This window comes from Pseudophryne corroboree, chromosome 1 (genome assembly GCF_028390025.1).
Source record: "Pseudophryne corroboree isolate aPseCor3 chromosome 1, aPseCor3.hap2, whole genome shotgun sequence".
NCBI classification, from domain to species: domain Eukaryota; kingdom Metazoa; phylum Chordata; class Amphibia; order Anura; family Myobatrachidae; genus Pseudophryne; species Pseudophryne corroboree.
The window spans coordinates 425537897-425551556 of record NC_086444.1 but is presented as its reverse complement, the minus strand read 5'-3'; the positions used below and the strand labels follow the sequence as shown (position 1 = coordinate 425551556).

The window sequence follows — 13660 nt, the reverse complement described above, 5'->3', positions numbered from 1 at the left end:
CTTCCGCTAATGCCTGAACCCATGCTTCAATTCCTTTTGCAGCCCAGGAGGCTGCTATAGTGGGTCTATGTACAGCACCTGTAAGGGAGTAAATAGACTCCAGGCATCCCTCCACACGCTTGTCTGTCCGTTCCTTCAGTGAAGTGACAGTGGTGATAGGCAGAGTAGATGATACCACAAGACGGGTGACATGGGAATCCACCAGCGGTGAATTTTCCCACTTGTTACATAACTCTGAAGGGAGAGGATAGCGAGCTACCATCCTTTTAGACAGGGAGAATTTCTTTCCTGGAGAAGACCAGGGTTCTTTACGTATATCTACTAAATGGTCAGAATGAGGTAGTAAGATTTTAGTTACCTTCTGACTTTTAAACTTATCATGTTTCTTAGACACCGCAGTGGAATCCTCATCATCATCAGTGATCTGTAGGATCTGCTTAATAGCAACCACTGAGTCAGGGACATCAACCTGAGTAGTAGAAGATTCCACGTCAGAAGCAAATGTGTCAGTGTCTGTCGGGGCAGTATACTCCCCATCCTCATCAGAAGAATCTTCCGAGAGATTAGTGGATTGTGAGGAGGAAGTAGCCCGCTTAGATGACCCCATGACACGAGAGTGACTTGGGGCAGTTTTATGTCTAACCAAGGATTGATTCAATTGCTGCAACTGGGTAGACAAATTATCCGCCCAAGGCGGATTTACCATAGGGACAATATGTGGCTGCAATGGCACAGGCGGTGCCATAGGGGGCGTAAGGCGTATCACAAGCGTATTTAACATAGATGAGAACGCCGGCCAAGCTGGCTCCTAATTGGTTACAGGAGCTGCGGACTGACCGGGAGATGTATGGCACAGGCCGTCACACAAAACTTCCCCTCAGGCAAATCCTTGGGGCATGCTCTGCATGATACAGGAGTGTCCGCGGATTTCCCGCCCTTTGTGTTAGACATTTTCAGTGAATGCAACCGCAGAGCGTATGAGTACGATACAGCCAGACAGAGTACAATACTTGCAAATAAGTCCCCTAGTATGTCACAGCGCACACAGTTCACAACACCAGCGATTAAGTCCAGTACAATGTGACTGCGTACACTGTACACAACACCAGCGAATAAATCCAGCAGTATGTGCCTGACTACAAAGTATAATACACTTAACGGTAAATACTGTGATGCACTATATATGGACCCAGATGCACCTAGTCCCTTAGGGTACAGAATACAGTGATAGCTAAAGCTGGGAAACACACCGCAGATACAGGCACACACAGTCACAGTGACAATGCAGATAATTTTTTTAGTCAGACAATAAAACTGCACTGGACTAGTAAATATATGTGTGTGTGTGTGTGTGTGTGTGTGTGTGTGTGTGTGTGTGTGTGTGTGTGTGTGTGTGTGTGTGTGTGTGTGTGTGTGTGTATATATATATACAAATATAAAACAATGCACGGTCTGAGGCCGGATGTATATATAGGAATAGGATAGGATGCTATTTTGGAAAATTAGTATTACAAGAGACTACAATTGGACTTATTGTACGAGGGTGGTTCAATATATAAGACAGTGGTTCTCAAATTGTGTGCCGTGGCACCCTGGGGTGCTTTGAGACATTTGCAGGGGTGCCTTGGATTGGTGGTCCACGACCAATTTATATTATTTATGGTCAATGTAATAGGCAAAACCAGTACTGGTGGCTGCCAAGCATAAAATATGTGTCCAGACAGTGGAAAAACAGAAGCAAATCTTGTTCCGCACCACACAATTGAACCTAAGGATGACATATAAAATACCATTTACTTAATTTAAGATTCCTTTCTAAATTTCTCAATAAGAAAGTTTTGGCCTTGAAAAAAATTATCTTACTCTAGGGCGCTGTGATTCAAAAAAGTTTTGGAACCACTGAAATAAGATAACAATACCGCTCATTTAGTAAATTTATTCAACTCGGACATATACATGTAATCAATAGTACGGTCTTGGTACAGATTTATCTACATGCTTCTCTAAGCATTTGTTCCAATGGTACACCAAGGCATCTGTCCCAGCAAAGAAGAAATAAGTGTCAAGCACCTTAAGCCAAGACATAACAGCTCGCTGAACTTCATTGTCGGTTGTGAATCGCCTTCCACCAAGGTGCTTCTTCAATGGTCCATTGAGATGGAAATCACTCCGTGCCAGGTCGGGGCTGTAAGTAGGATGCTCCAGTACCTCCCAATGGAAGCATCGAAACAACTCAGTTGGCTGAGTGTGGCCTGGCGTTATAGTATAGAAATGCAATCCTTGTTCGCAGCCATACATCTCGACAAGTTGCCAATGAATTTCAGCTGCTGATGTGCCCTTTAGATGCAGGAATCTGATCACACTACACACCTCAGTATTTGACCATGTTTCCACCAGCCCCACCATCTTACAGCTGATGTTGGGACAGTATGACTGATATGAGGCGCAGTCTTAACGCTGTGAGCGGAAGTAGAGGTTTAACTGCAGCAAATTAGAATAAAATAGAGAACATTACAAACGTAACAGGTCTTGTTACCTTACTTACTAAAGCACCCCTGTACAGTATATATAGGTTATTTTATTTATATACATTTTTTTCAGTGAATTTTATATGGATCTGGATTGTTTCAGTGTTTCTCATTTCCAGTGTGACTAAAAACTGGGGTGCTCCTACAAACGGCATACCGAAGATGAGCACACAAAAATGGGATGTGGCCTTGTGCAAGTCAGGCCACGCCCCATTTTTTTGTGTGCGCGATGATACCGTCTCCTTTAACTGACTACAGATACTTTTGGACTCTTTCCCTCTGTCAATGGGCAGTCATTAAGTGCATGTGTGAGATGTAATATCTTAGTGTTGGTCCCGCGTCCTTGAACATGTGCTACTGGTCCCCTCCGAATTCACATTTTGGACTTAACCTTGAAAAAGACCCTAGCTGAGGGCTGAAATGCGGAGGTTGACGGAGGGGCCCGATGGCAAATGTGTTTGAGGAACTGGCTTATTGGGACCAGAGCGTGGAGCAGTGAAGAACACGGGATCGATATTGAGATATTAATTTCACACATGCTCTCAAGCACTGCCCTTGACAGTTCTGTCTAGCAGCCGGTAATTGTTACCCTTTCGGTCACTTGTGGACCTCCATTTTCGTGATGAATGCTTTCTATTGAAGAAACGTTTGTTATAACTTTATGATGATTAAATTGTACTTCATTATATATGTTTTCTCTTCTGATATTGAAAGTGACGGTGACCAATACACTTCTAAGTATACACTGAATAAGATATTTAGCGCTGAATGAGTGATTTCCAAATTTTGGTTTGCATTGGTCTGACTGGGTTACTATGGAGCTACTCCTGTTATCACCAAGTCCCTGCCACAGGGCCGGAATTAAGGGTGGATGATCTGGGCATACCTCCTGCAGCTTGTACAGCGCCTGTCCTGAGGTCGCTCAAGTGGCGTCCTCTCGTAGCATCATGGCGGAACCAGGGCTATTTTAACAACAGTATAGGCCACTGGGCAAAGCAATGCACTGAGGCCCCTACCTATCCTCCAGTGGTGGGGGTGCAATCGGTGATGGCTGTGATGTCCAGTGGGCGGTAGTGGGTGTTCTATTTTACGCTCAGCATGGAGGACCTGAAGCAGTAATTTCTGCTAATTACTCCTTTGCTGCACTGATGAGGGGGGGGGGGGAATGTTCTAGTGAGATTGGGCAGGAGGGAAAACACTAAAACACTAAACTGTAGAAGGGGGCTTTGGGCTGAATCGAGGGGCCCAGGGTGGTAGGGGGTGTTTAATACGCAGGGGAGGGGAGTATACTGGAGTGGGCTTAATTTCATAATTTTCCGGCGAGAGAGCAGCTTGCTTGACCTTGAATAACTCCGGTTCCTTGTGGGTGGATTTCTTAGTTTTCAGTGGGATAAAAAACTAGAAAGTCCCACCTTTCAGGTACTGAGGGCTTGGGAATCAGAGTTCAGGAGCTGGAGCATTCCACAGACAAAAAAAATATAAAAACACATCCCAGGCACGTGGAGCTGGAGCAGGGACCGGCGGCTGGAAGGCTGATATCACTGGTTCTGGGCATAGTGGAGACAAGCTGCCAGACTCCTCCGATAGCGGAGAGTCCCAGCTTGCGGATTATACTCTCAGAAACATTCTAAGTCAGACAGAACCGGCTCAGATGGGAACTGCTGCTCTGAAGTCAGATATCCCCACAAATCTGGTACCCCAAAAGACAGAAGGGGCCCTCAACTATCAGACTAGAGCTCTTAGACTCCTGGGGCCCTTATGCAACTGCCCATTAAGCCTAATGGAATAGACAACCCTGGGCAAAATGTGTTCACGGCCAGATCCATCACAGGGCACAGTGCCGCTTTGCTCCAGTACTGCCCCCCCCCCCCCCCAATCAAGTCCCAGTGTATATGTCTCCACCAGTCCCCAACATATATATTTATCATCCATTGACTGTGTCTCCCCTTACATCTCTGATTGGGGGCAGCAGTCAGAATCAGATTCTGGGAATTTGCAGAAGCTCATTCTGTACTACAAGTATAATGGCTGCAGGAAGGCTGTTGAGCATGCCCAGAGGGCCTTTGCAGAACTTGTGAATCATACCACATGGCTCCGCCTCCAGGAGTCTACACTATCTGCACTAAGGGGGACATTTACTAAGCAGTGATAAGAGCGGAGAAGTGAGCCAGTGGAGAAGTTTCCCCATGAACCAATCAGCAGCTCTGTATAATTTTATAGTATGCAAATTATAGATGTTACTTCAGTGCTGATTGGTTGCCATGGGCACTTCTGCACTGGCTCACTTCTCCGCTCTTACCACTGCTTAGTAAATGTACCCCACAGTCCAGCAAGGAGCCAGGAAAAGCAGCGGTGGCTGCTGGAAAGTCTGCTGTCAGCCTGTACTGTGAGTGATGGGTGCATTCCAGTGAATGGCTGAAAATGCCTTGTTGATAAGAGAGGAGAAAGGCTATAGTGGAATACAAACGAGCATCTGTGACAACACAGCACATCAAACCTTAATTGGATGGGGTACAGAGGCATAACACCACACCTGGTTCCACAGCTGGCAGGTAAACACAGTTAACTGTGGCTATAGTGGGCACAGGCTCTCCAAAGCTACACAGTTGAAGATCAGAAAAACAATGCATCGACTGACGATTCTCTGGTCAATGGTACAGACTGCTGGTGGCACAATGCTGTGGGAAAGGTTTTCTTGGTATACATTACGCCCTGTAGCACAAATGGAGTATAGTGTAAATGCCACAGCCCACCTGATAACTGCTGCTTACTATGTGCATTTCTACCAATCTTCTAGCAGCCATGCATTTCTACCAATCTTCTAGCAGCCATGCATTTCTACCAATCTTCTAGCAGCCATGCATTTCTACCAATCTTCTAGCAGCCACATTACAAAGTGTAACATCAGAAACTGGTTCCCTGGACAGAGAGTACTACAATGACCTCAGAAAAAGGGGTTTAGCTAGAAACTAACAACACAAAAATTCCTACTTGGGGAATACTTAGATTATTTTCAATGAAATGGTTATTAAGAGTTAAAACACAGATTTTATTAATATACCTCTATGAAAAAAGGAAGGGCTTTGGGGTTGTATCCATATGCAAAAAAAAATAAGATTTTACTTACCGGTAAATCTATTTCTCGTAGTCCGTAGTGGATGCTGGGGACTTCGTAAGGACCATGGGGAATAGACGGGCTCCGCAGGAGACAGGGCACTTTAAGAAAGAATTTGGATTCTGGTGTGCTCTGGCTCCTCCCTCTATGTCCCTCCTCCAGACCTCAGTTAGAGAAACTGTGCCCGGAAGAGCTGACAGTACAAGGAAAGGATTTTGGAATCCAGGGCAAGACTCATACCAGCCACACCAATCACACCGTATAACTTGTGATAAACTTACCCAGTTAACAGTATGAACAACAGAGCATCAGATCAACCCTGATGCAACTATAACATAACTCTTATTTAAGCAATAACTATATACAAGTATTGTAGAAGAAGTCCGCACTTGGGACGGGCGCCCAGCATCCACTACGGACTACGAGAAATAGATTTACCGGTAAGTAAAATCTTATTTTCTCTAACGTCCTAGTGGATGCTGGGGACTTTGTAAGGACCATGGGGATTATACCAAAGCTCCCAAACGGGCGGGAGAGTGAGGATGACTCTGCAGCACCGAATGAGCAAACACAAGGTCCTCCTCAGCCAGGGTATCAAACTTGTAGAACTTTGCAAAAGTGTTTGAACCTGACCAAGTAGCCGCTCGGCACAGCTGTAATGCCGAGACCCCTTGGGCAGCCGCCCAAGAAGAGCCCACCTTTCTTGTGGAGTGGGCTTTTACTGATTTTGGCAGCGGAAATCCAGCCGCAGAATGATAAACAGTAAAATTAAATAAAATGGAGTGCGCTGTCAACGGCAGCCTGTACAGGGAAGGTCAGTTCCCACAATGATAGATACAAGCAAGAAGAAAAGAAGTACTGGCGCCGACTGTGATTCAAAACACAAATAAAAATGTAAAATATATCTTTTATTAGACATTCATCTAAAAAAATATAATCTATCCCTCAAGGGTAAAACAACACTGATGGAATGTATTAAATGAATTCTGTAGAATACCACAAGGATAAACCCTTTTGAACAAAATGTCCACAGTTCCTGGCTAGGACACTAATCCACATTTGCCCACAAGTTTAGTTGGTATAAGAGCATTTTACCAGACTTGCTTCCGGATATAAGTCCCCTAGGAATCCCATGCAGATAGGGTCCAGATGGCAGATGGGGATACATCCGGGTCTGTGAAAAACTTGTGCCGGAATTTGATCCAGTGGATGCCAGTAAGTCCAAATAGAGCCAGGAGATGGATATGGATGCTGGTACTTGTGGTCCTACAGAGAAAATCCCAACGCGTTTCGCTGGTCTAATGGATGCCAGCTTCCTCAGGAGCAGAATGAGCCTGCTGAATCGTGTTACAGATCCAGCGAGCAATAGTTTGCTTTGAAGCAGGAGCACCCAGCTTGTTGGATGCATACAGGATAAACAGCAAGTCAGTCTTCCTGACTCCAGCCGTTCTGGCTACATAAACCTTCAAAGCCCTGACCACATCTAGTAACTTGGAATCCTCCAAGTCACGAGTAGCCGCAGGCACCACAATAGGTTGGTTCATATGAAAAGATGACACCACTTTTGGCAGAAATTGTGGACGAGTCCGCAATTCTGCCCTGTCCATATGGAAAACCAGATAGGGGCTTTTATGTGACAAAGCCGCTAATTCTGACACACGCCTAGCCGAAGCCAAGGCTAACAGCATGACCACCTTCCACGTGAGATATTTTAACTCCACGGTTTGAAGTGGCTCAAACCAGTGTGACTTCAGGAAACTCAACACCACGTTAAGATCCCAAGGTGCCACTGGAGGCACAAAAGGGGGCTGAATATGCAGCACTCCCTTTACAAACGTCTGCACTTCAGGCAGAGAAGCCAGTTCTTTTTGAAAGAAAATAGACAGGGCCGAAATCTGGACCTTAATGGAACCCAATTTTAGGCCCAAAGTCACTCCCGACTGTAGGAAGTGAAGGAAACGGCCCAGCTGGAATTCCTCCGTGGGGGCATTCCTGGCCTCACACCAAGCAACATATTTTCGCCATATACGGTGATAATGTTTAGCCGTCACGTCCTTCCTAGCCTTTATCAGCGTAGGAATAACCTCATCCGGAATGCCTTTTCTGCTAGGATCCGGCGTTCAACCGCCATGCCGTCAAACGCAGCCGCGGTAAGTCTTGGAACAGACAGGGCCCCTGTTGCAACAAGTCCTGTCTTAGAGGCAGAGGCCATGGGTCCTCTGTGAGCATTACTTGCAGATCTGGATTCCAAGTCCTTCTTGGCCAATCCGGAACAATGAGTATTGTTCTCACTCCTCTTTTTCTTATGATTCTCAGCACCTTGGGTATGAGAGGAAGAGGAGGAAATATATAAACCGTCTGGAACACCCACGGTGTCACTAGTGCGTCTACAGCTATCGCCTGAGGGTCTCTTGACCTGGCGCAATACCTCTGTAGCTTTTTGTTGAGGCGGAATGCCATCATGTCCACCTGTGGCAGTTCCCACCGACTTGCAATCTGCGTGAAGACTTCTTGATGAAGTCCCCACTCTCCCGGGTGGAGGTCGTGCCTGCTGAGGAAGTCTGCTTCCCAGTTGTCCACTCACGGAATGAACACTGCTGACAGTGCGCTTACGTGATTCTCCACCCAGCGAAGAATTCTGGTGGCTTCCTCCATCGCCACCCTGCTCCTTGTGCTGCCTTGGCGGTTTACATGAGCCACTGCGGTGATGTTGTCTGACTGAATCAGAACCGATTGGTCGCGAAGCAGGGTCTCTGCTTGACGTAGGGCGTTGTATATGGCCCTTAGTTCCAGGATGTTGATGTGAAGGCAAGTCTCCTGACTTGACCACAGACTTTGGAAATTTCTTCCCTGTGTGACTGCCCCCCACCCTCGGAGGCTTGCATCCGTGGTCACCAGGACCCAGTCCTGAATGCCGAATCTGCGGCCCTCGAGGAGGTAAGCACTCTGCAGCCACCACAGGAGAGACACCCTGGCCCTGGGGGATAGGGTGATCAGCCGATGCATCTGAAGATGTGATCCGGACCACTTGTCCAACAGATCCCATTGAAAGGTCCTCGCATGGAACCTGCCGAAGGGAATGGCCTCGTATGATGCCACCATCTTTCCCAGGACTCGCGTGCAGTGATGCACCGACACCTGTTTTGGTTTTAATAGGTCTCTGACCAGTGTCATGAGCTCCTGAGCCTTCTCCATCGGGAGATAAACCCTCTTCTGGTCTGTGTCCAGAATCATGCCCAGGAAGGGCAGACGAGTCGTAGGAATCAACTGCGACTTTGGAATATTTAGAATCCAGCCGTGCTGTTGTAACACTTCCCGAGAGTGTGCTACGCTGATCAGCAACTGCTCTCTGGACCTCGCCTTTATGAGGAGATCGTCCAAGTATGGGATAATTGTGACCCCTTGCTTTCGCAGGAGCACCATCATTTCCGCCATTACCTTGGTAAATATTCTCGGTGCCGTGGAGAGACCAAACGGCAACGTCTGGAATTGGTAATGACAATCCTGTACCACAAATATGAGGTACGCCTGATGAGGTGGATAAATGGGGACATGAAGGTATGCATCCTTTATGTCCAGAGACACCATAAAATCCCCCCCTTCCAGGCTTGCGATGACCGCTCTGAGCGATTCCATCTTGAACTTGAACCTTTTCAGGTATATGTTCAGGGATTTTAAATTCAATATGGGTCTGACCGAACCGTCCGGTTTCGGTACCACAAACATGGTCGAATAATAACCCTTCCCTTGTTGAAGGAGGGGAACCTTGACCACCACCTGCTGAAGATACAATTTGTGAATTGCAGCTAACACTATTTCCCTCTCTAAGGGGGAAGCTGGTAGGGCCGATTTGAGGTATCGGTGAGGGGGCATCTCTTCGAATTCCAGCTTGTATCCCTGAGACACAATCTCTATTGCCCAGGGATCCACCTGGGAGTGAACCCACTTGTGGCTGAAATTTCGGAGACGCGCCCCCACCGGGCCTAGCTCCGCCTGTGGAGCCCCAGCGTCATGCGGTGGATTTAGTGGAAGCCGGGGAGGACTTCTGTTCCTGGGAACTAGCTGTGTTGTGCAGCTTCCTTCCTCTGCCCCTGCCAAGAAAGGACGCACCTCGGACTTTCTTGCCTTTTTGTGATCGAAAGGACTGCATTTGGTAATACGGTGCTTTCTTAGGTTGTGAGGGAACATATGGCAAAAAATTTGATTTTCCAGCAGTAGCTGTGGAGACCAGGTCCGAGAGACCCTCCCCAAACAATTCCTCACCCTTGTAAGGTAAAACCTCCATATGCCTTTTTGAGTCGGCATCGCCTGTCCATTGCCGAGTCCACAGGACCCTTCTGGCAGAAATCGACATTGCATTTATTCTAGAGCCCAGTAGGGTAATGTCTCTTTGAGCATCTCTCATATATAGGACAGCATCTTTTATATGCCCCAGGGTCATTAATATAGTATCCTTGTCTAAGGTATCAAGTTCCTCAGATAAGGTATCCGTCCATGCTGCTACAGCACTACACACCCAGGCCGACGCAATTGCCGGCCTTAGTAAGGTACCTGAATGTGTATAAATGGACTTCAGGGTACCCTCTTGCTTTCTATCCGCAGCATCTTTTAGGGTGGCCGTATCCTGTGACGGCAGGGCTACCCTCTTGGATAAGCATGTTAGAGCTTTGTCCACCCTAGGGGAGGATTCCCAGCGTAACCTGTCCGTTGGCGGGAAAGGATACGCCATAAGCATCCGTTTGGAAATCTGCAGTTTTTTATCTGGAGATTCTCAAGCCTTTTCACATAACTCATTTATTAGCTCATGTGAAGGGGGAAAGGTCACCCCTTTTTTCCCCATACATATGAACCCTCTTGTCAGGGACTGGGGTTTCCTCTGTGATGTGCAACACATCCTGCTATAATCATATAACGGATGGCTTTAGCCAATTTAGGCTGTAACTTTGCATCATCGTAATCGACACTGGAGTCAGAATCCATGTCGGTATCTGTGTCAACAATTTGGGATAGTGGGCGCTTCTGAGACCCTGACGGCCTCTGCGACATAGGATCAGAAATGGGTTGAGACCCTGACTGTCCTGAGGTTTCAACTTTATCCAACCTTTTATGCAAGGAATTAACATTATCATTTAAAACCTTCCACATATCCATCCAATCAGGTGTCGGCGGAAACACCACATTCATTTGCTCCCGCTCTGCTTCCACATAGCCTTCCTTGTCAAACATGTCGACACAAGCGTACCGACACACCACACACACAGGGGATGCTCTTTTTTGAAGACAGATCCCCCACAAGGCCCTTTGGAGAGACAGAGAGAGAGTATGCCAGCACACACCCCAGCGCTATATGTCCCAGGAATCACATAGTAACTTAGTGTTAACCCAGTAGCTGCTGTATATTATGTTTTTGCGCCTAATTTATGTGCCCCCCCTCTCTTTTTACCCTCTTCTACCGTGAATCTGCAGGGGAGAGCCTGGGGAGCTTCCTCTCAGCGGAGCTGTGGAGAAAAAATGGCGCTGGTGAGTGCGGAGGAAGAAGCCCCGCCCCCTCAGCGGCGGGCTTCTGTCCCGCGTTTCTGTATAATATTATGGCGGGGGCTCATACATATATACAGTGCCCAACTGTATATATGTCTAACTTTTGCCAAGAGGTCCTAATTGCTGCCCAGGGCGCCCCCCCCCCCTGCGCCCTGCACCCTACAGTGACCGGAGTATGTGGGTTTAATGTGGGAGCAATGGCGCACAGCTGCAGTGCTGTGCGCTACCTCAGTGAAGACTGGAGTCTTCTGCCGCCGATTTTGAAGTGTTCTTGCTTCTTTCACCCGGCTTCTGTCTTCCGGCTCTGCAAGGGGGACGGCGGCTCGACTCCGGGATTGGACGACAAAGGGTTAGATCCTGTGTACGATCCCTCTGGAGCTAATGGTGTCCAGTAGCCTAAGAAGCAGGACCTATCTTCAGAGAGTAGGGCTGCTTCTCTCCCCTCTATCCCACGATGCAGGGAGCCTGTTGCCAGCAGATCTCCCTGAAAATAAAAAACCTAACAAAATACTTTCTTATAGCAAGCTCAGGAGAGCTCACTAAACAGCACCCAGCTCGTCCGGGCACAGATTCAAACTGAGGTCTGGAGGAGGGACATAGAGGGAGGAGCCAGAGCACACCAGAATCCAAATTCTTTCTTAAAGTGCCCTGTCTCCTGCGGAGCCCGTCTATTCCCCATGGTCCTTACGGAGTCCCCAGCAACCACTAGGACGTTAGAGAAATAAGATTTTAAACCTACCGGTAGATCTTTTTCTCCTAGTCCGTAGAGGATGCTGGGGACTCCGTAAGGACCATGGGGTATAGACGGGCTCCGCAGGAGACATGGGCACCTAAAAGAACTTTCTAGTATGGTGTGCACTGGCTCCTCCCTCTATGCCCCTCCTCCAGACCTCAGTTATAGAACTGTGCCCAGAGGAGATGGACAATACGAGGAAAGGATTTTGATAATCTAAGGGCAAGATTCATACCAGCCCACACCAATTATACCATATAACCTGGAATACACCTAACCAGTTAACAGTATGAACAAACAACAGTATCGGTCCAAAACCGATTCTAACTGTAACATAACCCTTATGTAAGCAATAACTATATACAAGTCTTGCAGATTTTCCGCACTGGGACGGGCGCCCAGCAGCCTCTACGGACTAGGAGAAAAAGATTTACCGGTAGGTTTAAAATCTTATTTTCTCTTACGTCCTAGAGGATGCTGGGGACTCCGTAAGGACCATGGGGTTTATACCAAAGCTCCCAATCGGGCGGGAGAGTGCGGATGACTCTGCAGTACCGACTGAGCAAATGCTAGGTCCTCATCAGCCAGGGTATCAAACTTGTAGAATTTAGCAAAAGTGTTTGACCCCGACCAAGTTGCTGCTCGGCAAAGCTGGAATGCTGAGACGCCCCGGGCAGCCGCCCAAGAAGAGCCCACCTTCCTAGTGGAATGGGCCCTTACTGAATGCGGCAACGGCAATCCAGCCGTAACATAAGCCTGCTGAATCGTGTTACAGATCCAGCGAGCAATAGTCTGCTTCGAAGCAGCGCGCCAATCTTGTTGGCAGCATACAGGACAAACAATGCATCTGTTTTCCTAATGCTAGCCGTCCTGCCTACATACATTTTTAAGGCCCTGACTACATCCAGGGACATGGAATCCTTCAAGTCACTCGTAGCCACAGGCACCACTATAGGCTGGTTCATATGAAATGAAGACACCACCTTGGGTAAAAATTGAGGACGAGTCCTCAATTCCGCTCCATCCACATGAAAAATCAAGTAAGGGCTCTTGTAAGACAAGGCCGCCAATTCTGACACACGCCTCGCAGATGCCAAGGCTAACAACATGACCACCTTCCAGGTGAGAAATTTTAACTCCACCGTTTTAAGGGGTTCAAACCAGTGTGATTTAAGGAACTGCAACACCACGTTCAGGTTCCATGGTGCCACTCGGGGCACAAAAGGAGGCTGGATGTGCAGTACTCCTTTTACAAAAGTCTGGACTTCGGGAAGAAAAGCCAATTCCTTCTGAAAGAATATTGACAAAGCCGAAATCTGTACTTTAACAGAGCCTAGCTTTAGGCCCATATCCACTCCTATCTGTAGGAAGTGGAGAAAACGACCCAGATGGAAAACTTCCGTAGGAGCATTCTTGGTTTCACACCAAGAGACATATTTCCGCCAGATACGGTGATAATGTTTTGATGTCACCTCCTTCCTAGCCTTTATTAGAGTAGGTATGACCTCCTCCGGAATACCCTTCTCCGCTAGGATCCGGCGTTCAACCGTCATGCCGTCAAACGTAACCGCGGTAAGTCTTGGAACAGATAGGGCCCCTGCTGTAACAGGTCCTCTCTTAGAGGAAGAGGCCAAGGATCTTCTGTGAGCATCTCCTGAAGATCTGAGTACCAGGCCCTTCGAGGCCAGTCTGGAACAATGAGTATTGTCTGTACTCTTTTACGTCTTATGATCCTCAACACTTTTG

General features: G+C 47.5%; 1 long non-coding RNA gene across 1 annotated transcript in view; it reads right to left on the bottom strand.

The window, feature by feature from the left end:
• Positions 1 to 1929: 1929 nt before the first annotated feature.
• LOC134890190 (uncharacterized) overlaps positions 1930 to 13660 on the bottom strand; it is a 594901-nt gene continuing 583170 nt past the window's right edge. The window contains exon 5 of the long non-coding RNA XR_010171331.1: positions 1930 to 2481. This is a non-coding gene — a long non-coding RNA (uncharacterized LOC134890190). The remainder of the gene's footprint in view (positions 2482 to 13660) is intronic.